The sequence below is a fragment of the Ambystoma mexicanum genome, chromosome 3p, assembly GCF_040938575.1.
Source record: "Ambystoma mexicanum isolate Mex_15411 chromosome 3p, UKY_AmexF1_1, whole genome shotgun sequence".
Classification (NCBI taxonomy): domain Eukaryota; kingdom Metazoa; phylum Chordata; class Amphibia; order Caudata; family Ambystomatidae; genus Ambystoma; species Ambystoma mexicanum.
In genome coordinates this window covers 483,665,322-483,692,768 of record NC_090925.1, presented here as the reverse complement: position 1 = coordinate 483,692,768, position 27,447 = coordinate 483,665,322, and positions in this window count along the sequence as shown.

Genomic DNA, 27,447 nt, shown 5'->3' with positions numbered 1-27,447 from the left:
CAGAGGCAGCCAATAGACCAGTGATGACCAAAACCCCTATCATTTTTATTACAAAAGCTAGTCTCACCGTCATTTGCTCTTACCTTGCTGCAGCCCGGCAGCTTATTCTTGCGAAGTTAAAGTTGCCCGCCTGAAAATTCTCAATACGCTTGTTATTATGGTTAGTTGTCGTTATCAAGCCCTCCCTATCAAGTAGTCGTTCAGTGCCCAGGCGAACAGCTGCTCCCACGCCAATCTAAGCGATCTATCTCTTAGAGCAGGTAAGTGCTGGTGAAGATGGGGCATTGATTGTTCTATGGCCAAAATAAATGCGGTGTAGTAGACACGTACCCTCCTTCTTTTTAGGTACTTTGGCCTTTTTATGTGATATACAAATTGGTGTGATAGGGCTTCAGGGTAGTTATCGTCTGTGGGTAGCATCTACTCCTGGGCAATGTACGCTGTTAGTTACCTATTTTCTCAACAATACAATTACACACGGTACCTGCATGTGCGAGAAGGAAAAAAGAAAACATACAAGTGTTTACATGTGTATGTGCGCAAAACAAGGTCCTTCAATTGGGTGGTGGCTGTAGTGGGCAGGGGGTTTGGGGCTCAACTGGCGGAAGTCTGTTTACTCTTCGATCTCGTGACCATGGGATGGGCGGTGTGCAAATGCCCAGTGTCTATTTCAGTACTTGTCTCTGGGGACTCTGGGGGGTGATAGGGTATAGTGATACTAAGGTCATCAGCTGTGGTAGACGTCTCCTTCTCTGGAGGTGATGCTGTCGCTGTTCTTCCAATGGCCCTGTCGGTAACGCTAGGGCGGGTCTGGAGTTTGCAGATCTTCACGTCGTGTAGGTGATTCCAAGCACGCTTAACCTGCAACTTCACCGCTATCGTAGATACCTCCTCTACCAAGTGGGGACCAGTGAAGCATGGGCTGTTCCACCTTCTATTGAAGTTGCGGAGTAGCCCGTGGTCACCTTTAGCAATTTTGCACACACTTTCCTTTTCCAATTCTTTGTCGGCGTCTTCTTGTTGGTAACTCTTAGATCCGCCCCGCGTGCGCTCGAGCTGTTGAGACACAAACGCTACACTAGTAATCAAAGAAGACACATATTGGTACATTCGTCACCAAGAACAGTTGCAGTGTTTTCATAGTCTGTGAATGCTCTTGATGTTGGCATTAGAGGAAGGCGCATTTGACGTCCGGTCACCACCTTGTGAGGAGTGAGGTGGTGGTCAGACCCTGGCCTATTCCTTAGCTCAAATAGAGCTAGCGGAAGACAGTACAGCCAACTCTTCTTTGTTGTTTGCTGTATCTTTGCGATTTCCTCTTTCAATAGGCCATTCAGGCGTTCACATATACCGTTGGCCTGCGGGTGATATGCACACGCAAATTTATGCTTGATGTTCAGTAAGGACGTGATGTGCTGAAACATTTCATTAGCAAAGTGCGGGCCGTTATCTGACCGCAGTACTTCGCACACTCCCCACCTGGGGAAAACCTCCCTTATTAGAAATTTGGCTGCTCGGAAAGCATCCGCATGTGAGCAGGGTCCTGCCTCAATCCACCTGGAAAATGGGCATACCACTACAATCATATACCTATTTCCTTGACATACATTGATCATATCAACGTAATCAATATGAATGTGCAGGAAGGGTCCCTCTGGCTGGGGTATAGTACCTTTTATCACTTGCAGCATGTGTCCGGCCGTAAACTGTTGGCATGTAAGGCAGTTGCTGATAAAATTTGTTACATGAGAATTTAACTCTGGGCAGAACCAGTCTTCCTTAATTCGTGCTGCAATAACTTCCTTCCCTGTATTAGCTGGGTGATGGAGCTGGCCCAGGGCGGTGTTCAATAGTGCCAATGGCATGACCATCTTTCCAGTGTTACCCTGACGCCATAGTGCGTCAGTTGGCGACATTGTACATCCTCTTTTTACCCATAGGTCCTTTTCTGCCATTGGTGCGGCCGCCTGTAATTCCATTATCTGTGTGGCTGGGAGATGGGTGTACCCTTCTTTCATCAACATCTGTTTAGCTATCCCCTTCTCTCTCCCTCTCTCTGACTCTGGGGGGTTCCATATTTCACCAAAATACGCAGCATGCTTGGCATGTGCGCCTGCTGCTTCATTCCCTTTTGAGATATGATCTTCTCCATTAGTGTGTGCGGGACATTTGACCAAAGCTAGTTCCTGGGGATTATTTATTACTTCAATTAATTCAGCTAACAAGAGAGCATGTTGCACTGGGGTGCCGTCAGCTCTCCTAAACCCTCTTCTCCGCCATTTTGTCAACCCTGAGTGGACAGTTAACGTGACATATGCGCTATCAGAATATATAGTAACTCTTTTGTCAAAGCTTTCCTTCAACGCCAAGATCAGTGCAACCAATTCTGCTGCTTGAGCCGAATAATGCTGTGGTAACTGTACACATTTCACTGGGACACACAACAATTCTTCTGTCATTTTTACGACTGCTGCCCCATTTCTCCTTATCCCATCACTCTGGTCTATTGTCGATGACCCATCAATGAACAAGAGCTCTCCTCCATTTAGCGCATCCTCTTCAACTTTTCTAGTACATGAGTACATTTCAGTAGTCTGCGTACAGTCGTGAGCATAGTCACCTTCCTCAATAACCTCTGCTATAAACCTTGCAGGATTTACTGTGCTGCATCTAACAATAGATAGTTCTGGTCTAGATAATATTATCTCATAACCTGACGCCCTCTGCGTGGTTAGTGTGGACTTAGGCTTATTCAATATTGCAAATAGTGCATGCTCCACGAATAGTGTGGTTGGGCACCCCATTGTAATAGATGATGATTTCTCTACTGCGAAGGCAGCTGCTGCAAGACCTTGTTCACAAGGGAAATGACCTAACATAACAGGGTCCAAGTGACCGCTGTAGAACGGTATTGGCTTGTATCCCATGCTTGTTTTCTGAGCCAACACTGCTTTCATTACTGCTGAGTCGCAATGTGAAAAGATAAGGAACTGTCGTTCATAATCTGGGGTGGCCAGTACCGGAGCAGTTGATATCGCCTTTTTTTAACTCGTCAAATGCTTCCTTCATTTCCCTTGTCCACCTCAATTTTTTCTCTTCTTTGTTTGCTTCTCTCAATGGTTCAAGTAGGGGTCCTATGTATGAGCTGTAATCGAAAACCCATGCTCTACAGTAGTTGCACAATCCCAAGAACTGCTGCAGCTCCCACACTGTTTGTGGCAGTGGCGTGTTTGATATAGCCTGTGCTCTTTGTGGTGCAATCTTTCTTCCGTGTTGGGATATCAGTTGACCAATGTACAATACCTGTTCCTGACAGTACTGTAACTTGTCTTTGTCTACCTTGTAACCTTTTTCAGCCAATATTGTCAGCATTTTAAATGAGTCCTCCCTGCACCTTTTTTCGCTTGTGCTGCAAATTATTATGTCGTCAACATACTGCAGCACCGTACTTTCCAATTCAACGTTTCCCAAGTCCATCTGTATTACTCTGTTGAAAATTAAGGGTGACTCGCAGTACCCTTGTGGTAACCTGGTATGTTTACATTTTGTGTTTCTGTACGTGAAGCTTGTCAGGTCCTGTGAATCTGGATGCAGGGGTATTGAGAAAAAGGCATTTTTGAGGTCAATCACTGTAAACCGTGAGGCCTCTGCTGGAATTCCACATAATATGGTGGCCGGGTTTGCTGCTATGGGGTATTCTGCTTCTACAATGTTGTTCAAGGGCCTGAGGTCCTGGATGAAACGCCAAGACCCTCCTTTAGCTTTGCGCACTGGATACACGGCCGTGTTACATGGTGATTCTGATGGTACCAGTATGCCGTTATTTATTAGGGCCGTTATTGTTTCATATATGCCCTCATCTGCCTCTTTTGATAGTGGGTATTGCTTCACTCTAGGGAGTATTGCACCCTTTTACAGTTTTATTCTTACTCCACCAATGCTCTTTATGCAACCCACGTCATAGGGACTTGTGGTCCATAGTGAGGTTGGAACTTTTGCCATATCTTCCTCGTAAAAGGGAACTGGGGTAGATGCGGGTGCTTCAAGTGCCATGGCAATTTTCTGTGCCACTTGCTTGTATGTCACTCTCACCCATATATCTACACTCATCATAAATACCATTTCACCCTCTTCCTTGTCTTCTGAAAAGAGCTCCTCATCTGACACCAGGGTGAGCCTGCATCCCTCAGCCAGCGCTATCACTGCCCTCCATGCTCTTCCTTTCCAGTCTTGGGCATGTACTGCGATATAATCAGCAGTCGCTATAATGCTCTCGATGCTCACTGAAATCACCTTTCCTTCTGGTTCATTGGCTGGTGTTTCAGGTCTGAACAGATAGGCTGCTGGCCTCCTCCAGATCTTCCCTTCTATTCCTGGCATCCATGCGAATGCCATGTCTGTTCCGTACTGGAATAGTTCGCCATCTACTGGCTCAGCCCTAGTCACTGTCTGCCCACAGTATGCTTGCATAATTTGCCGTGCAGTGAGCATGTTTATTCCAGGGGTGGAACAAATTATGCCGTCCTCCGTGAAGGAGATTGTCATATTCAACCTGCTCATTATGTCTCTCCCAAGTATGTTTACTGGCGAGTCCCTTGAATATAAGAGCGGGACGGACATGTCATAATCCCCTATTGATAAGGGGATGTTATCAGTAAAGGGAACCAACCCCCTACCCCCAGAGAATCCTTGGGTGTTCATGGCCTCACCTGACATCTTAAATTTACCTTCCCTTATGCAAGACCGGGTTGCCCCAGTATCAACAAGGAATGATAACTTTTTGTCACCTATCGTTACCTCTATGCGTGGTTCCTCCGCACTATTAGGTGTTACCGACAGGATGGGACACACCAAGGACGTCTGTGGACTGTCCTATTGTGGGTATAATGATTGACCACTTCCTGTGTAAGGGTTGTGTCCCAGGACAGTCACCCTTCCCAGTTGTGTTTGTTGTAGCTGTGTATTGGTGGAGGTTACCTTATGGTCCTGAATTTGAGTGGGCTGCTGTACTTGCTGCACTTGGTGTTGTTGTGATATCGCTACTTGTTGTTGCGGTTGTGAATATGTCTGTGGCTGTTGCTGTGTTACTACCTGTTGCTGCGTGCTGCCCTGTGGCAGTCCCTGCTGTTGTTGGTAACCCTGCTGTTCCCTTGTAGGCCCTTGCTGTCCCTGTTCTCCCCACGCTGGTGTGGAGGGTCTCATTCTACATGTGCGTGACATGTGTCCTAACAATCCACAAATCCAACATACTGGTGGTTCCCTGCTCTGCCATGGGAAACTTCCTGAATTGTCCTGGTATACTGGTTGCCCAGTGGTGTAGAGGCTTCTGAATCCTCCCCCTGCTGTTGTGCGTTATAGCCGTATCCTCTCCCCTCATCATTCCTCCCCTTCCCCTGTTGTAATTATAATATCCAGCTCCTGGTGTTGAGTATCCTCCTCCCATATTTGTCGTATATGGTGGGGGTGGTGGTAGCTGTTGTGCTATAATTTGTGGTGATTGTATTTGGGAGGGATCTTGTGCAGCCACTACTTGTGTGGGGTTTGGTGTCACTGTTGTAGGTGTAGTTATTAGTGCTCCTTCCATCGTGTACTTAGTCAGTTTTTTCTGCACTAATTTAGCCTCTTCCGCTTTCCTATCCTCTTCCTTTTGTTTCATCTTTTCTTGCCATGTCCTACAATGATGTACTATCGTCAATTGTATTTCCGGCCAAGCCTTTGCCTCCATCCCCACTACTTTCTTCAAATGTTTCTGCACTGCCTCCGGGAGCCCTTGTATTAGTATATGATAAAATATTGCTGGTGTCTTGTCCCATTGCTCTCTAGTTTCCATACGCCACTTCTCTTGAATTTCCTGGATATAATCAACAGGATCTTCGTTCTCACGCATCTTGCGCGATGTAATTGCTCCTATGTCTGAGTTGTCTGGGTATTGTACCCTTAGTGCTTGTCATAATGCATGTCTGCAGTTTGCGAATGGCGCCCCGTCGTGTGATGTGTTTGTTATTGTTACCCTGGGGAAGTCCGCTCTCTTCCAGATGTCATCTGCTGCATCCCCTAATATTGATATTAGTAGGCCCTTCACATCTCCTACTGCCAGTTTCTGTCCTGCAGTGTGTTTTTCCATCTCATATATCCATTTCCCCGCTCCTCCACTTAGTGATGGGAGCCTGCACTTTATATTTTCCTTGTCTGCATGCTTCCAAGGGACGTATTGTGGTCTAACCCCTCCTCTCTCCAAAAGTGGCATTAGGTTGTGTCCTATCTGACCCCCCGGGTTTCCCAGTGTTGAATCCGTATACTCCTCCTCTTCTTCTGTGTCATCTACATCTTCTGTTATGTCCATATTGCCCCTGCTCGTAGCTGTTTCCCCTCCGTCTATTCCCCTCCGTTTATCATTTACTTTATTTGATGTGGGCGTGTGTATTCGTTCTTCCTGCCTGCGTCCAGGGAGATCTCTAAGCCTGCCAGCGTAGGGTGTGTGTTCGTCAGGGGCGGGTGTGGGTATAGGTGGACATGTTGCACGGGATAAGTGCGGGGTGGTGGAACATGTTGGACGGGTTGATGAGAGTGTAGCTGCACGTGGGTGCCTTCCCGCCATTCCTTGCTCTTCTTCCTCACTTCCGCCCAGTTCTTCATTCCTTCTGCAGGCCCATGGTGATTCCCTGTTTGTCCGGGTAATGTACAATTTTTTCTAAGCTTTCCCTTTCCCTATTTCTTCCTTCTCTCCCCATTCCTTCTTCTTCCTCACTGCAAAAATCATCCAGGAGCGACAACCCCCAATCTGTCTTTTTCCCCCTAATCGTCACTGTTTTTAAATCTATTAAATCAGTTCCTCCCGCTTCTTCTTTACCGATTGCTCCCCTTTGCGCTGATGTTGTTGCTACTTCTGTGTCCCTGCGTACATATTTCCTTACTCCACTCTCCCCTCTCCTATCTCCTCTTTCCCCTTCTTTTTTCTCTACTATCTCTCCACCCATTTCTTCTCTTTTCTTTTTTAATTCCTCCATTACTTCACTACTCATCTTTTCCAATATCCTTTCCTCCTCTCTCCTCCTTTCCCATCTCTCTCTTTCCCGTTCTAATATGCTTTCTATCACCCTCCCTTCTTCGTATTTCTTTGTCGTTTCCGATAGTATTTTCCTCTTCCATATTTCCAATTCCTTTTCTCTCTCTTCTTCCTCCCTTTTCTTGTCGCGCTGTGCTGCTCGAGATACCCTTTCTGCTGCTGCCTCCACCCTTTCAGCTTCCCTCTTTCGTTCTTCAGTTTGTTCCCTCATTTTTTCCAACTCATTTTTACTTTCTTTCCTTTCTCTTCTTCTCTCTCTTTCCTCCCACTGAAGCTGTTTGATCAGGGCGTTTTGCTCATTCCTTAACTCCGCTAATCATTCCTCCAAAATCTCTTCCTCTTCTCGTAACAGCTCCCTTTCCTTCCTTTGCCCCCCTTCCCCTCTTATCTCGCTCTTACCCACATTGTCTTCTTTCATCTTCCTTACTACCTCCTTCTCTTCTCCTGTTAATGAACCTCGCAATTTTAATAACACCTGCACAGCTACCCACTCATCGTGTCCTATGGCTGCGATTTGTTCTTCGCTAGTCTTCCCTTCCCCTGCTGGCATCTTTGTATAATTTGACCCTACCGTACTTGTCGCCTCCCCTCCCGTGTAGCCACCTGTAGCTGTATATGGTGGTGGGCTGTATGCTGGGTTCGAATACCCCTCAGCCGCCCTTAATTGTTCTCTCACTATTTCTCGTAGTTCCGTTATAGGATATAACCCCCTTCCTCCTTTTTCACTTCTTTCGCTAACGGCATGTCGTCGCTCTGTTCCTTTTTTATTTCTATTTCATTTACGTTGCTAGTCTTTTCTCCTCCCTCTTCTCCTTTACGTGTGCACTGTGTGCTTTCACTCTCTTTTTCCCTATTCTGTTCTTCCTCCTTAACCTTCTTCTCCTCCTTTGTTTCCCCCACAGTGAACATCCCGGTCGGTCCTGGTCGGGACCCCTGGAACATCCTCCATAAGTTAAACACCTCCACATGGTGTGTCAACTTCTTCCCCTTGTATGTGTTATGTAGATGGGTCAATAGTGAGTGTTGGACATATGGGTTGAAACTGCCGTTAGGCGGCCAGGGTGTCGTCATTTTGTTGTCCGTCCCCTGTGTCCATTCTATGCTGTATTTAATCAGTTTCTCCCTATGGGGTGACAGTGTTTTACATATATGTTGTAGTGGGGTAGTGAGGGTGTTCCCCCACCCTCCCGATCCTGTCCCGTATGACATGGTAGTACTGTTTTGTTATTCTCCCTCGATATGTTAGTGGTAACTTGGCTAATAATGAACTCTATACAATTTCAGATGTTTTACCTGGCCCCGTAATTTTGGGGACTTGCGATCGTCCGCTAAAAGAAAGTAATAAAATATAGCGTTTGCAATTATGTATTCTTTTCTGTCCTTGTTTCTCTCACCTAACACCGTTACGGCCCCCTACGGCCGAGGCGCACTTAGCCCCCTGCGGCTGCGTGCCCTGTGTGACGTGCTTATACAGCCGTCCCACTTTACTTCACCCCTCCTCCTCTTTCCTCACTCGTCGTGGCCGGCGTTCTCTGTGCGCGGTCACGTCCCCCTTTCCACCTTGCCCCGATATAATCGTTGCTGTTTACCTCCGTGCCCACTCCCTTGCCCCTATTCTTCTTCCCCACCACTCTTCAACAATTCTCTATGCTTGAGGTATCCTATGAAAGCCCTACTGGTGACGTCACCGACCTCGTTCAAAACTACCGGTAAGCTGTTTTAACATTTCAGAAAGCTAGAAATAAGTTTTGCTATTTTATCCCCGTTAACCCCACAGCTGTCCTCTGGTCACGCCTGGACCAAGGTAACCAATAATATAATCAGACTGCGCACGCTGTGTCGCCTCTCGTGTGATACGCCCCTCAACAGGAGGGCTTAACCAGCCAATTATCTTCCGTATTAGGCAACCAGTTAGCTACCGCCTACAGGAAAACTTCATCTATCTATCGAGTTTCTCTGCTCGATCAATAGGGATCCTCATCTACTCATTGATCAATAATCGCCAATTCGTAGGAAACCGCACACACACACACACCCACACAGGTGGTCACGACCTAGGCCAATCAGTGTCTACGAGTGGCCGCACGTGATGTTTTCATGCTCCGCCCACTCTTCTTCGTAGCGTAGCGGACTGCTCTCGCACTTGTCCAGCTAGCATTCACTTCACTGTCAACACTAATTTATCAAATCTTCGCCGTGCACCTTAGTAACACCTCCCGCCTCCCTTATTCCATTCCTCCCCCCTCCCTCACAATTTCACATTGCTTTTTGGGTGTGGCATACTCACCAAGTTCTCTTGATGCGGGGCCGCTCGACCGCGTGCACCCCTCCGAGCGGCTCGCCACCTCCCCTTGTCTGGACCACGTCTGGACACTCGCCAACCGCGGGCAGGATACTTCTCAACCGGCTCCCGAGGGCCAATATCCGGATTGCGCTGTCCGGTCTTCTCGCAGTTCCGCGATGGTCCTGTAGTCCTCAAAAAGGGGGCAGCGGCAGAGGGGGCCGCGCCGCCGGGTCTCCTCGCAACGAGAGTACTCGGAAAAATAAAATAAAAGGTAGATCTTAAACAGAGATGTGTTCTTTCTTAGAGATGCCTTGGGCTGCACGGAGAGCACTGTTCAGTATGCCTTGGAGCCTCTCCAAGTTTATAGTGGAGGTACCTAGAAAGAGTATGTTGCAGTAGTCTAGCCTAGAGCCAGTGATGGCTCTGGCTATGTTTGTGCAGTTCACTTTGGAGAGAAAAGGTCTTGCTGCGTTGATTAGTTTAGCATGAGATGCAGCGGAGGAGGCTATTGCATTGATTTGCCCGTCCATGGATAGGTTGGAGTCCAAGTAGACTCCAAGGGTCTTGACTGAGTCCAAAACTGGTATTTTGATGGAGTCAATGGAGAAGTGACTGAATTGGGAGTCTTGATGTTTTAATGTGTCGGGGGAACCTACCAGGAGGAGTTCGGTCTTGTCAGAGTTAAGGCAGAGTTAAGGCATAGTCCATTGTCTGCCATCCAAGCTTGGATGGTGTTGTAGAGGTCATTGAGGGTCAAGAAATCTGTGTCATAATTGCCAGTGAGGGTGAGGAGGATCTGGGTATCGTCAGCATAGTTGGTGTAGGAGATACCCATAGCGTCGAGGATGAGGAAGAGGGGCAGTGTAAAGATGTTGTAGAGAATAGGGGAGAGCCAGGAGCCTTGGGGCACACCACAAAGCATGATGGTGGGTGAGGCAGTGGCTAAGTCAGAGAACACTTGCATGGTTCTGTCTTGTAGGAAGGAGGTGATCCAGGCTGTGGCATCAGGGGAAAACTTGGCAGTGGAGGAGAGGTGGTGGCAGAGGACGTCATGATCTACGAGATCGAATGGCGCAGAGAGGTCAACAAGTAGGAGAAGTGCTGGTTTACCCAGCTCTCTGGCATTGTCCTTCTGGTTTTTTAGGTCAAGTAGGGCGGTTTTAGTTTTGTGTCTAGGGCGGAAACAAGATTGGTGGAGTCCTAGGAGTTTATTCTCTTCAATGAAGTGCTTAACTTGCAGGTAGGCTGCTTTATCCAGTATTTTGAGGAGGAATGAGACAGTGGTGATGGGTCTATAGTTGTTAGGGGAGATAGGATTGAGGGTAGGTTTTTTTAAGAGAGGGCGGACCCAGGCTTCCTTGAGGGAGACGGGGACTTTCCCTGTGGCAAAGGAGGCATTGACAAAGGTAGTCAGAAATGGTGCTAGAGCTTTGGTACAGTCCTTAATGATGGTAGCTGGCAGGCATCGCCTTTACAGTTAGAGGGTTTGATGTTCCTCATTAGGTTGATGATGTCTTGTTCCTGTATGGATTTGAAGGAGAAGGGTATGGGGGGGGTCCGAGGCTGAAGGGGCAGGGGGTAGGGATGTGAGTATTGGGCAGAGCTTGTTTAGTAGCTAGTCTTTTCTTTTGGAAAAGGCTCAATTTGGTTCACAAGGCCGTTTGTATTTCATCGCACCAGGCTTTATCTTTGGTGAAGTTCTGGGGGACGGGTGTGGGAGTCTCTAGCTCCCTGAAGATGGAGAATATTTCTTTCATGTTAGATTTGACTTCAGAGATTCTGGATTTAAAGGATTTGGCCTTTGCTTGGGTGATTGCCTTCTTGTATTTGTTGGAGCAGGCTTTGAAGATCAGCTTGCATTTGTCAGAGTGGGATATCTGCCATTGTGTAAGTGCAGCCCTTTTTTCTGTGCGAAGTATGTGAAGGTCAGGGGTGAACCAGGAATTGGAATGGGTGGTGGGTTTGGATTTACGGGGTTTGAGTGGGGCTATGGAATTGATTGCTGCTTTGATGGCAACATCATAGGCTGATGCGAGGGTTTCTGGGTCTGAGGAGAAAGGCAGTCTGAAGGCTAGGCCTTGGAGGAAGGGCAGTAGCCTTTCCTTAGTGAGCTGGTGGGAGCTTCTTGCGAGGCCTGGTGGCAGGGGTTGGAGTGAGGGATTGGAGGAGCTGGTGGTGGGGATGCTAAATGTGATGATATGGTGGTCAGACCATGGGGTGGGAGTGTTTCCAGTGATGATGAGTGGGCAGTTATGCTGTCCGATCCAGTCGAGTGCTCTGCCCAGGGTGTGGGTGGAACCAGAGATGGTGTTCTTGTAGCCTAGTTCCTTGAGGGATGAGGCAAGAGATTTGGCTGCCAAGTCCTTGCTGCCAAGGAGGCCTAGGTTGACGTCCCCAAGGAGAATAGCTTTCGAATGTTTTTTAAGGTTGTCAGAGAGGAGGTGGGTGAGAGAGGCTTGGAAGTCTCCTGTGGGGCCTGGAGGGTGATAGCCAATGTGAATAACAATAGTACAGTGGGAAGAGAGGTTGATTTTGACTTGGAGGTAGTCACTGTTGTTATTCATGGATTTCTCTATCTTTCTGATGGAGAGGGAGTCTTTGGCAATGATAGCTACACCTCCAACTTTAGAGGGGCGATCTTGTCTGTTAAATGGCCAAGAGCAAAGACAAGGAAAATGAAGAGCACAGCAGCACTTTAAAATAAAGACCAATGTCTTTCAACATTCTATAAGGAATAAACAGACTTTTAGTTATCCTGGAACTTTTTAGATAGGCTCAAGGAACAATGTTTTAACATACCGGAGTAGAAAGAAGAGAAGCACACTTTATGTGTATGTTACCCATTGTGATAATGATATGCACATTCTTGTTTGCTGTCTTTACATATATACATCACAGTCTTATCCAGCTTTAGTAAGAAGACAAGTGAATACTGTGATGTTTTTTGGGAAATCCTACGAACAATTAGCACCCTGGGTGAGGGAGCCAACCAATCAGTTGTCTAGGAACGCAGGCTTGAAATGCTGGTGAAAGTCAGCGTTCCATATTTGTTTGTGCATTTATATAGCGATGCGAACCCTCAGGTATCTGAGCGCTGCTTATTTTCCACGGTGTGTGGTGCTCATTTATCGACCTCAGAAGGATGAAAGGCTGAGTTTGTCTGTGCCGGGATTCGAACCTATATCAGCAGGCTCTGCACGGATGTTAAAGCGAGCGCTCTACTCGCTGTGCTATCTGACCGGCTCCTCGCTGCCGGCTCCCCCGCCGCCATCTTCCCCCACCCTCTCTCCCCATTTACATATTTTTTCATTCCCCTCATGTTCCTCAACACTCACTTTATTTTGGCTGGGGCGTCACTCGGCAGCGCAGCTGCAGCCACACCTTCACCTCTGCTCCCGACGGCCGTTTTGGAAAGGGAAGAGGGGCCCCTTACTGAGCAGAAACACTATAAATTAGCTCTGTCCCAGCCCATGGGATGGGTGCTAATGGCCTTATGTACCCGTTTCATGGGCATCAAAGGGGGGTAACGGCCTGAGGCATTACCCCTGGTGATGCCCGTGGAACGGGTACATAACGCCACATTATATTATTTTCAGAATAATTATAGCAATCATCTTACAGTTCTTGATCTAAAAGTGGTAATCACAGAGAATTACTGAGTTACATATTCAGAATTAAAACAAGATGAGAAGGCGCCAGAATACCAAGCGGCTGCAGATTACCAGATGGGAGCTGCTGCAGACGATCAATGCAACAATAAAAGGATTTAATGCAATCAGAGAAGAATTGAGACCCATCAGGCTGATGACTCTCCAGAATAGGCATGTCTTGGACCTAATTACAGCAATGGAAGGAGGCTTGTGTGCCAAGGTTGGGCGTTTTTGCTGTACATTTATACCATCCCAGATGGAGGAAAATGAACCCTGACAGAAGCAATAATTATGCTGACAACTCTGCATACGAAGAGGGAAGATGAAGCTGAACAGACAGCAGGAGATGACTGGTTTTCATTTATGTTATCGTGGATTCCATCCTGGCTCGCCAATGCTTTAAAAATACTCAGAGTAATACTAGTGTTGGTAGTGCTAGGATTTTACCTTATAAGGATAATCTTGGGACAGTGCCAGAAGATAGCCAAGAAAGCTATTGGGATGAAGATAATGATTGATATAGATGCTGGAGCAGATGAATGAATGCAAGATGAGGAAAGTACCTGTGAGAATATAAAGAAAAGTCCTCTGACACCTCCAGGAACGAAGTTCTTTTATCTCAAGGATCAAAAAAATATGTAGGATGTAGGATATTCTGTCCACCATTAGGAGAATTTTGCCACATGACCTGGATTTTGGATGAACATATAGCATGCAGGTCACCTGAGGGGATTGACAAAGATATGGATCCCAAAGAAACAACAGTTGAAGAGAAGATACAGGAGATTGAAGAGGGGAATGTGGTTGAGGACTCAATCAGAGGGGGGAATGTAGAGGAGCAGGTAGACACAGTTACCTTTATTCCTGCCCCTTCAACACCGTCATACTGAAACAGCAGGAGAAGAGCTGTATGTGGGACCCCCCTGTGTCATCCTTATACCAAATTGAGAGTACAAGAGACGATATGTATTCAGGCAACCATAACAAATGTACCCTCGTACTGAAAGAGTGGAAGGATGCCTGCATACACCATTATACATCATGTAATGCTGAGAGAAATCTGATGAGGCCAGAGTGATGTCATGAAGAAGATATGTGAGGATATACTGAAACTATGTGCAAATACGTAAGAGTGACGAATTAACCGAAGCAACAAGAGAAACATGTACAAAATGATAAAGTAATCATGTATGTAAAAGACGATAAAGTAACTTGCTAATCAATAAGTGTAAATACGCAGTAATGCAAGGTAGATGAGACATATAGAAGCTTGCTAGAGAGGAAAATATAATGTGGCAAGGATGGCTATGTTAGGAAGATGGATGCCGGCTTATACAAAGATTCATTCCAGCTACATAAGAGACAGATCAGGGCTGCAGTCAGGAGACGCTGGAAAACCTAGAGGAGTCTGTGTTGGCCTGGAATCAAGGATGCTATTTCAAGGAATAATTGCAGAGCGCAAAGGAAGGCAGACAGATAAGCCATAAATGAGAGACATATTTCTCTTAGATTAAAGAAGAAGAAAACATCTACAAAATCCAAGCATTGGACAATTAACAGTGAATAAAGCTCCGACAAGATGGAGTGAGCAAGTCTCTAGAGGCCAAGAGGAGCAATGACACACAGCAAAATTGAATTAAATAGTAGTCAATAAGAGGTCAAAATTGACACATTTGTGGTCTCTTCACATGTGATTCAGAAGTCGTAAACAAGAGCTATCCATTAAGCCTCGGTTGAAGATAGTGATGTGCTTATTCTCCCTCAAATGTCCTAGAACAGAGACAAGAGTACAAGATCAACTAAAGACGGGAAACTTTGGCTAATGGCTAGACTGATGATAATCGACGGACTAATTGGGAAGGTATGGAATAATATGACGTGGCTCAAGCACCTGGGTTTCGTTTCAATTACGTGCTGCTAGCCGAGCTGAAAGTCCAAGGTTGGGTGGGAATGCCAATCAATCAGTGAGTCTATGGGGTGACCTCCTATACAATGTTGCATAGACCAATCTGCTGCCATTTTGTTTGCTATAATGAGTATCATACGTAATTAGAGGTAGTTTGAGGTGTGTCCTACAGATAAGGGGCAGCCAATAAAGTACTAACCCCTATGTATTCTATAAGTAGATATGTTCCCCTAACCAATCCATCCCGTCAATAGGTTTTACAGTTTGCCACGTAGGATGAAATCATAAATTATGCATATTGGGGTATAGGACCTCTTTGTAATCAAGTTTGTTTATGAGGGTGGGAGCATCTGTCTGATGTCTGCTCGTTTGCTCTGCTTTATTAAATTGAGAAAAAAGTAGTACTTTGCTATATTCTTTGAGTCTGTCAGGTTATTTGGTCTGAGATCTTTATTGGTAATCCCATCTAGCACAAGAGACGCTTCAAGGTGCTACAGCACAGTGGTCAGCGACTGCTCCCCCTCAACTCCCTCACTGCATCTCTGGGGTAGGATTGGCTCTGGCATAGGCCCTGGTAGTCCACCTACCCCAGGTCTGAAGGGTCCCTGCTCCCCCTTGACAATGTCAAAGCACTGACCCTGTCATTTCTCATATATGAAATGAAAATGGCCTTAATGCATCTTTAATTGATGAAATGGAATAATCATTCTGTCAAATGTTTATCCATTGTGATAAGCTTTCAATCAAAAACATATTCAACACAAATATGTATAGAGTGTGGAATCATTTGGTATCTAGGCACTATGTGATCATGAAAGCTGATAGTTCTGAAGTTTATCAGGATTATAAGAGTAGGCTCTGGAACCAGATCAACTGAGGAAAACATAGCCAGATCAGGATGTTTTGAGTAGAACAAAATCTTCACGATTGTTCATACTATTGACATTTGTGAGCCAAAAGGTAAATCTGTGTCCTCTTGGTCACTGGACGCTAATGCAGACCATGAGGGCTTTTGATATCGAATTACTAGGATTGATTTTACAAAACAGTCTTGCTGCTAGATTTTTAATTTTTTTAAGCTTCTTCACAGCATTGCTGGGAAGCCCTGATAAATCGAATTACAGTTATCCAGGCTATTAGATGTTTATCAATGTATAACAATGATATGGGCATTTGTTTAAAAAAGTCAGAGTGTTTCTCAGCTGTGAGAGATATTTTCAAGTTGCACTGGCTCAAGGCTGCATCTATCCTTATGCCCACAATTCCTGTTCTGATGCATGTGGTTCCCTCCATTCTTGTTTCCTCTGGCATTTATCTGGACTGTGATGTCTAGGATTTAGGGCTTGCAGTATTCTTTTGATGATTTGGACTAATGGATCGCAGTCTACATGCCACTGAACCTTCAGTGATTTGCTGCCCAGATTAGCGCTCCAAAGACAAAAGGAGTCCTGTGAAATCTTTTTTGGAAGTCTCTCCCTAGGTTTCTGGCACTCCTGACCACCCTTGGAGGAACCCCTTCTTCTACCCAACAGTCAAAATGTGTTCTACCACCTACGCATCAGAAAGATTAAGTCCTCTCACCATTTCAGACAGAATGCTGGCTGTCATATCTAGTTCTCTCAAGAATTGACAACACCAAGAGCACCTAACAAAGGAACAGTGAATTACTTCACAAAAAAGTACAACTGATCCAAAATACAGAAGACAGACTATTACTCAGATCCAAGAGGAGGGAACACATAACACCAGTGCTTGAAGCTCTGTACTGGCTTTCCGGTTAAGACAATCCCATTTCAAGGTCATCTGCATTGCACACAGAGCCCTCAAAAGTCTAGGATCAGAATGTATCCAAAAAAAAATTATCTCAATTTAACAACCAACTAGAGATGTAAGATCCAGAAATAATATGCTAATAAAAGTCAAGAGAATCAACAGAGAAATACACTGTGTCACCTCGATTATGGTGGCTGGACTTTGGAACGCTCTATCGAGAGAAATCTGAATATTTTATATTCATGGAAAAGCTAAAAACATAGCATTTTAATGCATAACCAACGGAATTGAGCCAGCACTCAACACACAGCTGAAAGAGCACACTTCAATCAATGACCAAACACACGGACACACATGAAGGGAACACCACGCCGACTCCCAATGGTCCGGCTGGAATGTGATGACCCAGAGAGCTAAGAGACTGAAATTAATTTCTACCATATAACCACACTCTTGGGCATTGTGACAAAACAAGAAAAGGCCTCCCTTCCTCAATATCAAGCACCACAATGCAAACAACAGTGACATCATGCAAATAAAATAGACATAGCAACCTGCCATTGCAATCCCCTTACCTACTGACTACCTCAATTTAACCATGTTATGGAAAACAAGCAAACTCAAAGAGCTATCCACACATGGTTTAAAAACACTCCTGCATGACTCAAAGTGGCACAACCCTACATATCTAACCCCAGGTACCACACCCAGCCCCCAGCCAAAGCACTGCAAGCACAAGATTTCCTGATTGGACACAAAGCCCTTGTTGCTCATAACACATTACACCTGAAACGCTGTCACACAGTGAGAGCCCATTGTACATCTGATCTGCTTCATCAATACAAAGCATTGCAGTTTTGCACTTTTCATCTCCTCCTAAGTAACCCAATCCACACATTCACCTTCAGATCCACCAGAGTGCTTGGAACCATGAAAATGCCAGCGGTGTGCAGTACAAATCCTAATATCATAACATACCATACACTGTTTCTTCTATTCTCTGGGTTGAAGTATTTTCTAGTCATTATCTGATACTTTTAATTCCTTGTTAAAAAACCACCTCTAACCCCTCTCCTTCCTCACAACTACCTCGCTATCTCAAACACCCGCTTTATTGCCAAACACCTTGACCGCACAGCCTACAAGCAGCTCTGCCTCTTCACAGAATCTAACTGCCTTCTTGACTCCACCCAATCTGGATTCAGACCCCTTCGAGGAACAGAACCCTCTCTTGTGATCATTTGGGATGATTTAGAAGGAACAGCAGATGCAGAAGGCTGTGTTGCATTCATCCTCCTTGACCTATCTGCTGCCTTCATCACCATTGACCACGCCATACACACAGACAGACTCCACTCCCTAGGCATCAGAGACCCAGCTCTAAGATGGATCTCCTCCTTACTTTCCAACTGCTCGCAAAGCATGTTTGTTCCCCCTTTCTCCTCCTCCTTTCGCCCTGCTCCAGAAGGGGTACCACAGGGAGTGTCCCTGTCCCCTCTCTTCTTTAATTTCTACCTTAGTTCCCACCTGGCACTCATTCACTCTTATAACCTTACCTGCTATAACTATGCAGATGACACCCAGACCATTTTCAAGATCCCCAAATCATTGGCCTCTACCCACCCCGACCTCGCCTCCTGCCTTGCTGAAATCAACCACTGGATGACGCCAACCACCTCCTCCTCAACCCTGGCAAAACTGAAATCCTAATGTGTGGTAAAACATCCCTTCTTCCCCAACCAACCCCTTGGGCTCGCTCCCTAGCATCCCCATCCACGGCATCCACCTCTGTAAAGTATCTTGGATGCAGGCTGGAATCAGACTTGTTACTCTCTCACCACATCAACACCATGTCCAATACCTGCCATTTCCACCTACAGATCCTCAGGAGAATTTTCCCTCACCTCTCCTACCCACACTGAATATCTGCAATCCTTGCCATGATTATCTCCTGCTTAAACTATGCCAACTCCCTCTATTTAGGTGCTGCAGTGTACCAGCTCAGGAAAGTCTAACTTCTATAGAGATGGGCCCAACCTGCTGCACTGATAAAACCAATACTCAATAATGGAGTACTCAAAGTGCACAGAAAAACCTTGGTTTATTCAAAGCATTGAAACTCGTCTGGGACAGCATACAAACAGCTCTCAATGTTACAATGCATGTGAGCAGGTTTTAAACAAGAGTCACGTCAGCCGTGTCATCATAATACAGTATCAATTAGAAAATGTATGAATACATTTGATTGGTTAGCATTGCACACTACAAATCGAGTATACAGGTGTTAGTTGTATGAATGGGTTAAATGTATCTGAAGGCCCCTCCTGGGCCCGAGCTACTTCAGATAATACTTTCAATACATCATCACATTGATAATTAATTGGTTGGCTCTGTTCACTAGAGGCAGTGTGACAGAAGGGATTTCTATTAGTTGGCAATTTGTTCACCAACCTTGGACATCCTGACAGACATCAAGATACAACAGATACATAGGGTAGGGGGAGATAAGTCCAAGGTCTGCAATGTAAGTGACTTCAATCCAGCAATCCAACTAAGTCAATGCTTAGAATGGGATGCCCAATGGAAGCCCTTATTTATATATTGATGTCAAATTTAGTTAAATCTGGATGATGAACCATTATATAACGCCCCTCTCTTTGAATCCTGCTGACCTCACTGAGCCAAGAAGTAGGTTTGTTTTGCAAATTAAAAGATTTATTTGAAGAATTAAACAATATATATATATCACACTTTATGAACCAAATAATATCTGAATAGCACACTTATGAATATGGACGGTAATCAACAATGGGTAATATTACAAAACTGACACTCTCTTTAATCACTTAGGAGTATGAATATGAAGGATACTGTAGCAGAGAATACGTTAGGTAATTCAAGGAAATGCAATAATGGGAAAGAATGCAACACAGAAATAAACCGTGATATGATTTCAATCAAAAAATAATATGGTCACTTTTTCCCCTGTGACTACTCACTCCCCCCCTATGCAATATGAAGAGATGGAAATGAGGGCACACAGGTTTCAGGAATGCAATCAAGAATGCAGTTCAATTCCAGTTCCCCCAAGCAAGCTTAGAGAGACACAGGAACGATTTTAAAACACAGGTCAAAACACTTTGGAATGTGATTGCAATGGATGGAAAAATATGCCAAATTGATTTTAATTTAATAAAGAGATTCAGGATGAGTGATAGTTATTTTAGATTGTTTCAGGTCAACACCAGCAATGATTCATGAATGATTATCAGATTGAAACGAAATTCAGCAGTGGAAAGCAAGAAGCAGCTATTTTTACAAGTGGTGAAATGGAACTAAATTGCAATTCGCTGCAATTTTTCCACGTGCGTAAATCGCGATTACGGAAAGACTATAATGAATGGAATGTCGTTTTGGGTTTGTTGGAAGGTGTAGGATCTTAGCTTTAAAATGACAATTAAATTTCGCTTCTAGGACGTGCGGTTCAAAAGATACGGATGTTTTTGTGAAGGTAGATTTTCAGAAATAAAGTCAAGATTTCAGAATGACAGATGGTGCTTTTCAGATTTGAAATCAACAGGATGAACACAGGATTCTATAATGCAGTTCTGGATAGGTTGAAATTAATGGAAGAAGATTACTTTAAACTAAGAGATTGGTTCTGTAGAGTTCTAGACTAGATACTCACTTCTAGTTTTGGAATGGAATGGAAATGGGCCTCGTCACCGACCTGGTCAGGTTTGGACTTCTCTCGCCACCGGACAGTCTCAGGCACTGGTTCTGCTCACAGCACGGCCTCTGGTCTGGGTCTGACGGTTCTGGATACAGCACTGCTCTCTCTGGGTCTGGATCTGGGTTGTAGCACAGGGTTCTGAGCTAGAACAGAAAAACAGCTCAGCCAGGCTGTTGGATTTTGAGATGCCCCTTGGATGGTTAGGGGTTAGAATCAGGTTGCAAAAGTTCTGAGGCCTGCTGAGAAGGATTCAGCTTGTGAATTAGGCCTTTGCTTCAAAGTTCTGGATTCTGGAGTCTTCCGGCAGAGTGCTTCGCAAGGAATCGGTTGAACAGTGGAAAGAGTGTGTCCTATCTGTCCTAAGCAGTCTCTTTTTATGTGTTTTCAAAGTGGGTGTGGAGGCTGATTCTACATGCCCAACCCCCTAAGGATTTGATAGGTTAGAGAATTTCCTGTCGCCTGACTGGAGAAGGGAGTAGTGTGTCATCCTGTGTCATCTGGTGTCATGTTTATGGCTTAAGGAAAGAACACTCCCCTTTGCTTTTACTTAGAAAATCATTTTTTCCCAAAAACATATTTCCCAGATACACAGGTTGTTCATAATACATACACACACCACAAATTATTTAAGGTACATCTCTGTTCAAGTCCTATGTTCCTACGATCTTTGGTTCAGAAATAACAACTTATTCACGATTTTGGTGGGTTTTCCAACATTGGTTCTGCACCAAATTTTACACAGACATACACACCCTCTCTAAGCATATTACTGTAGGCTTTTACGTTTCTAGCAGAAACACCGTATCTACAATATTAATAAATCCCGGGGTTTGGTCTCAGAACATCACCCGGCGTCCAGCTTAGTCTTAAATTGTGAGGGAATTTTTCATTGTCACAATCTCAAAGTTGTACATTTTTGTCAGCTTCTTACAATATTTTAGACCCATTTTCCTTAAACATATATTTGGTGCAATGTTAAATCCACATCCCAGTCTGGTCTGCCTCCAGAGCTGTGTGAGTAAGATGGTCACATGGCCTGGCTCTCCCAGAGCAGTTGTTGACAAGGCACACCCAAATTAGCATTTTCTATTCAGTTGAAAGACTCTATTGTCTCTGTTTCCTGCCAGCAGGGGAAATCTCCTCCTCTCACAACAGTTCTAATTAACATGTCCATGCGATATCCTCTCCTGTTGGTAGGGAGGCCAGGTGTGAAGGGTTCCCATGGACAGAAGGAAGCTTCTTTTGTCCAGGGGGGAGGTGTGGAATCTGTTTTATCCCAGTGTGGGAACACTTTTTAACTCTGCTACCAATGTCTACAAATTGTCTCTTTTTCCAATACAACCCACATTTTTAATACATACATTAAACAATTGCTTCTTTCTAGTCATTTCAGAATATAGTTTTACATTGTCTCTACCCCTTAGGCTTCTGATAGCCAGTATTTCTTTGGCATAGTTTGGGTTCAGTTGTTTATTTTTACAAATAATTGTTTTAAAACGTCAGCTTCTGGTAGTGGTGAGTACCGGTATTGCACCCATTTTTGACAGCTGTCTATCTTTAAAAGGGGATTTAGCTTGATAGCATATGATTCTTGCTGACATTGGATTTATGTGGTTTCTTGCAGTAGAATAATGTGGAACACCCAACAAGAAGGTTGGATCTTTTTGGTGATTTGTGAGCCAGGATTTTAGCAATTTTTGACAATCAAGAAACGGATTCCCAGACAGCTCTGTGTTGCTTTTGGCAATCAGCATTGCTTTTTCCAAGTGGTTTCAGGCTGTTTTGTGGATGGCCCAATGGTGGTTATAGGCATTGATCTCCTGTGCTCACTAATATAGGCAAAAGTGGATGGCCACCTATTTTTCAGGTTTCACTACGTATTTTCTGGTGATTTTGAGTGAGCAGCATGCTTTCCAGTGGCCATTCTGATGTTTCTGCTGCCAGCAATGCCTAGTGATGTTGCAGGGCTTGGATGAGTGGGTTAAGACATCGCACAGCAATTATTCAAATTAAAAATAACCCTTAGTCAGTCCCAGGCGATGAACCCTGTCCTTTCCTTTGTACGTCGCCTTGTGTATCATCTGGTGTCAGGGTACTGGGGAGTTCAGCAAGTGTCTTATCTGGCTCATAATGAACAGCCAATGTTCTCAGGGTGTTGATCTCGTGCTATGAGACCATGTTGGAGAATGGATGTATTCTTATTTCTCAGATTTTCAGCTAGTTCTGACATGCTTGTATTCTTTGTGATCACTTGAGACACCCTTCATCTATTCGCTATAGAGTCTTTTGACATACTATTCTCATGCACCCGGACATCAATGGCTGTCTGTGTTCTTATTAATTGAATTAATTTGCAAGTCGCACAAATCACAGAAACCTTCCACTTATGAGTAAATAAAGGAGATCACATTAGTCCATAACGTTCTTTTTAGTAATTTAAGCACTGGCTATTTATTAAAACTATCAGTTGGTAATCAATAGTTTTCAAGAATACAATTTAACATATCTGAACGATAATGTTACAATTCAAAATCATAATTTACCATGATCATTTTACAAATATTCACATTGTTATACAATTCAATATTAAGTGTTGTCAAACAACTGCTTTCATTTATTTGAAGGAAGATCACAATATCCTTAATTTTTTTATGTCCTCTTTCCTTCTATCACAACGCATTTTGGATAACCCATCCTTCTTCATGTGGATTGGAACTGTTTTCCTATAATGTGTAAATAAGTAACATATTTGCTCATTACCCTCGAAATAACTTTCAGCTAGTCAATTCAAGAGAGACATATGTCAAGAAATGACCTTAGCCTTCAATCACCTTACGCCATTAACCAACACATTGTTAAGGCTTATAACCAACCAATACACATTATATATCTATCAGAGTAACGAGCACACACAAATATTGAATCTCTATGCAAAGAGTCCAACGCGTACTCACTGATAAGTTGGTTAAGTTAATAAAACAAATATTCATATATATTCTCCGAACTATGAGGTTCATTGTGTATAACCCAAAAGGGTGCTCGAATCATATATGATAGGCTTACCTAATTTTTCAGGGTTATAAACGGATGCCAAGAGAAGATGGAAAACCAGCATCTTGCCCCACGTTCGTTTTTCAACTGAATCTCATAAACATTTAAATCATCGCATATGATGCGACGTGATGACGTCCCTCATCAACGTGAATCATGATCTGGTGTCCATCCGAGCCCATTTTAAAATGTAACTAATATCTCTGTACACAGTGTGTCTGCTTCTATTAAGTAAATGGCCACATTGAATAAATAAGTGAGTCCTAAAGCATTCTCTGTAGTTTTATATTAAAGATGTTTAAAAAGAAACTGAAAAAACAACGTGTACCCAATCACTCCTTTTTACAAGTCCTTTGATAGCACAGTACCTGATAACAGGAGGATATTACGAACTTCACACCCCACAATGGAATTATGGCCATACTTCAGAACCCTTTTTACAATCAACTTGATTCCAGATTCTAGTTCTTGACCAATCAGTGCTTGTAGTTCTCCCTTTTGTGAAATCATGAACATTTACATTTCCACCAGCTTTGCTTAGTTCTTGTGCCAGCCTGACATGTCCATGCACAGAACAAGGTTTGTGGTGCCTGGTCAAAATACCACACTGTTAGATTATAGAACTAAGCTCGAGCTCACAATTTGTTTGGGCTTTTTCAGGATTGCCCTTCCTCAAACCATGAACAGACCTTGTTTGGGATGTGGCATCATAAGGGCTTACAGGTGAGTGATTTGCCAGTTATCACCTGTGAGACTGACTTTGTAAGTCCTCTGGTTATGGAGTTTAGTGCTCAAGCAACAACTTTTCTGCATAGGCAGGTGTCTCTCTGAACCACATCCTGACCATTTGGCTCCTTTGTTCCCCTTTTCTGTTTAGAAGAGCAACTGCACTAATTTACAGCCGAAGCTTCGAGTGTAGACAAAGCGCTCAACCTTTAGTGTCACCAAGGCGGGTGAAAACACCTGATTTTGTTTTAAGAGGGGTGGGGGGCACTGAACTCTATGGGCGTAAAGGTGGCTTGGCGGGTGAGTAAGCTCGTTGCAAGGCGGGTGACACACGCCAAAAGTATGTGAGTTGAGAGATATGTTGTAGGCTCCTTGTTTCCAGTCTGAAGTATGGCATGCAAGCTCTCTCTTTCCATCATGGAACCTTGCTTAAATATTCTCGTATTCCTGCTTAAAGTCTAGCTTGCAACCTACCTGTTTCCAGCTCGAAAACAGGCTTTCAAATATCGTGTTTGAAGCCTAACGTCTTTTGCTTGCAGATGTCCTGTGTGATGTTGATTCCTGTGCGTTGCAAGAGGGATGAGTGTTGAATGGAGGATTTTGAATGATTCGTATCCGCTGGAGTTGCTCTGGGCAGCCCTTCAAATCATTGCTTTTCATCCTGCCAGGCCATTACAGAAGGGGGAAAACAGCAAAATAAGACTTGGTTCCACCACAAAAGGGGTTGTCCGTCACAAAATGTTATGTCACATCCATTTTGCGTGAGTCCCCAGGTAACTGTCATACTCTTTTCAGCCTCAAAAAGCATTTTGAGTGATGGGTAGGTCGATTCTCTAGGGGCACAATGCTTGGGTCCCAAATGTGGGCATACCACTCCCAATCAGGGTGACTTCAATATGAATAGTGATGGATGGAGGTGCTTGAATAAATCAAAATGGCTGGCATTGTTCTTGGCAACCCTGCATACCACCGTTTCTCTGCCTTGGAAGCAGTGCCACTATCATGTTTCCATTTCCTAAGTATTGTAAGCAGAATGATGTTCTCATTTGCTATTATGTATAGCCTAGCGCCAGTGTCCAGCTATTGTGACAGGTTATGTGTTTCTTTGGTTGTTAAGAGTAGCCAGATACTATATCTGTGTTGGTCTGGTGTAAGACTGCCAGTGTACTAGCATTCATTGCAAAGTGGGAAAGTTCTGCAGTCTAGAATTGCTTCCTCTTGGTTCTGTCCTTTCGTTCTCTTGCTCTTTGCATTCTTCTGTTCTGTAGTTTCACCCTCTGATTAAGTTTCCCTTGTCTCACTCACTTAATGGGAAAAAACTTTGCGCACGCCTACAGCCCAAACCGATGGACGGATTTACACCAAATTTGCGGCAGGAGCGGGGGCTTGGTCCCGAAAGTGTGCTTTTGCAAATTTGGTGTAAATCCGTCCAGTAGTTTTTTTAAAAATGACCAAAATGTAAGGCAAAAAAATAGTGATATCTCTGTTCGCTCCGCGGACGGACTTCCCGGTTCGCTCCGCGGACAGTGCCCTGATTGGCCGAGCGGCTTGCGTGATGTCCGCGGACATGCGATGTGTTCGCTTATTGGACGGCGTGGTGCGTGAAGCGCATCAGATTTTCTGTGGCGCTCGCCATCTTGCATTCGCGGACGACCGCGGATAGCGCTGTGAAACTTGGATTAAAAATTGTATTTAGTGGAGTGTGTTGGTGTGTAAGAGTGTTTGGGGAGGGTGGGGGAGTATGAGATAGGTTCAATGTTCTGTTTTTTTATGTGCTAGACGCTTTTGTTGTGTTCGATTTGTCTGCGGACAACACGGCTGTTCTGAAATTTTCTATATAAACTAAATGGTGGGGTGTTCCGAGGACGGAGTATGTGTCCGTTTTGTTCGTAAGCAAGCTAAAATTGAGCTAAGAACACTTGCAGTTTCCTTAAATGTTGGTACAGAAACAAAATGGCGGTGTCCTGAGGACGCTGTCCGTATTGTACTCTGGCAAGTTGAATGTGTTCTAAGAACACTTGCGGTGCTGAAATGTTTGCAATTAAACAAAATGGGGGTGTTCTGAGAACGCTGTTCGTATTGTTCGTTGTCAGGTTGAAAGTGTTCTAACAACCCTCCTTATGTCCGCTGACATTACAATTTCCTATGGGCCTTACCCGACTTTTTGTCCACTAAACAAACGATAAATCAGGCTGCTGTGCGCCGACATTATGTGATAATCCTATCACTTGCCTCACCGACCTGGCTGACCTGTTTTTGCGACACTAAATATATCTCCCGCCCCTAAGCCTGACATTATCAAAGCATTCATATTCCCCGTCTCTCCGTGATGTTACAGGGTGCGTAGCCAAATGTGCCCAGTATTTATTCAATTTATTCAAATGATCCTTGACACTTTTTGGTCAACATTATAAGAATCCCTCCTACAGAGTTTTCATGAAAAGTAAATGCACATGTGATGTCATCAGTGATGTCATCAATGACATTTGTGATGTCATCTTTGATGTCCTGGGTGTTAGTGTTAGCAGTGCACGGTGGAGCGAGTTATGGTTGCTTATCTTACCATAACTGCCGAATTTCAGGGGTTTTTCGGTTTTACTTTAAACCATAACGTCCCTTAACAAAGTTTTTTTACTGAATTTGATAGGTTTTTAGTAGCGCAACTTAACCATAACGTCCCTTTAACAAAGTTTTTTTACTGAATATATATATATATCTTCTTCATTATCCACTCTACGCTCATGTCCCCTCCTCGCCTTTTATGTTCCCTTTCAGTCTTTTAAAAAGGATAAATAGTGGCAACGTGCACGTAAAACAAAAGCATGGCATAATATCATCTATCCTATATCTCGTTCCCCCTTTCCTATACCTAGATGTAGAATGCAACAGTACCTCTCCCAACCCCCAAGACTCTTCCATAGCCCATACCCACTCTGCTTTAAAATTCAACGGACCTTTAAAAGGAAATCAACGTACCTCAAACAATCCAGCACTGACCCATGGATAGGCCTGCTGCTTGCCATTCAGTATCTGGTATTGCTGCCACGGACCTCTGTGCGAGTAAGTGGCAACCCTGCAACACTGCTGACCCTGCAATTCTTGCCTGCTCCAACAGAAATAGCCAGAAGCCCCCTTCTGCACATCTTTGCATGAAATCATATGGATTTGCCAACCTTTAATCTTCCCATACCTGCCATGACCATCTCACATCTCTGTTAAGCCCTCCCAGCAAACTTTGTGACGCTATCAGTATATCGT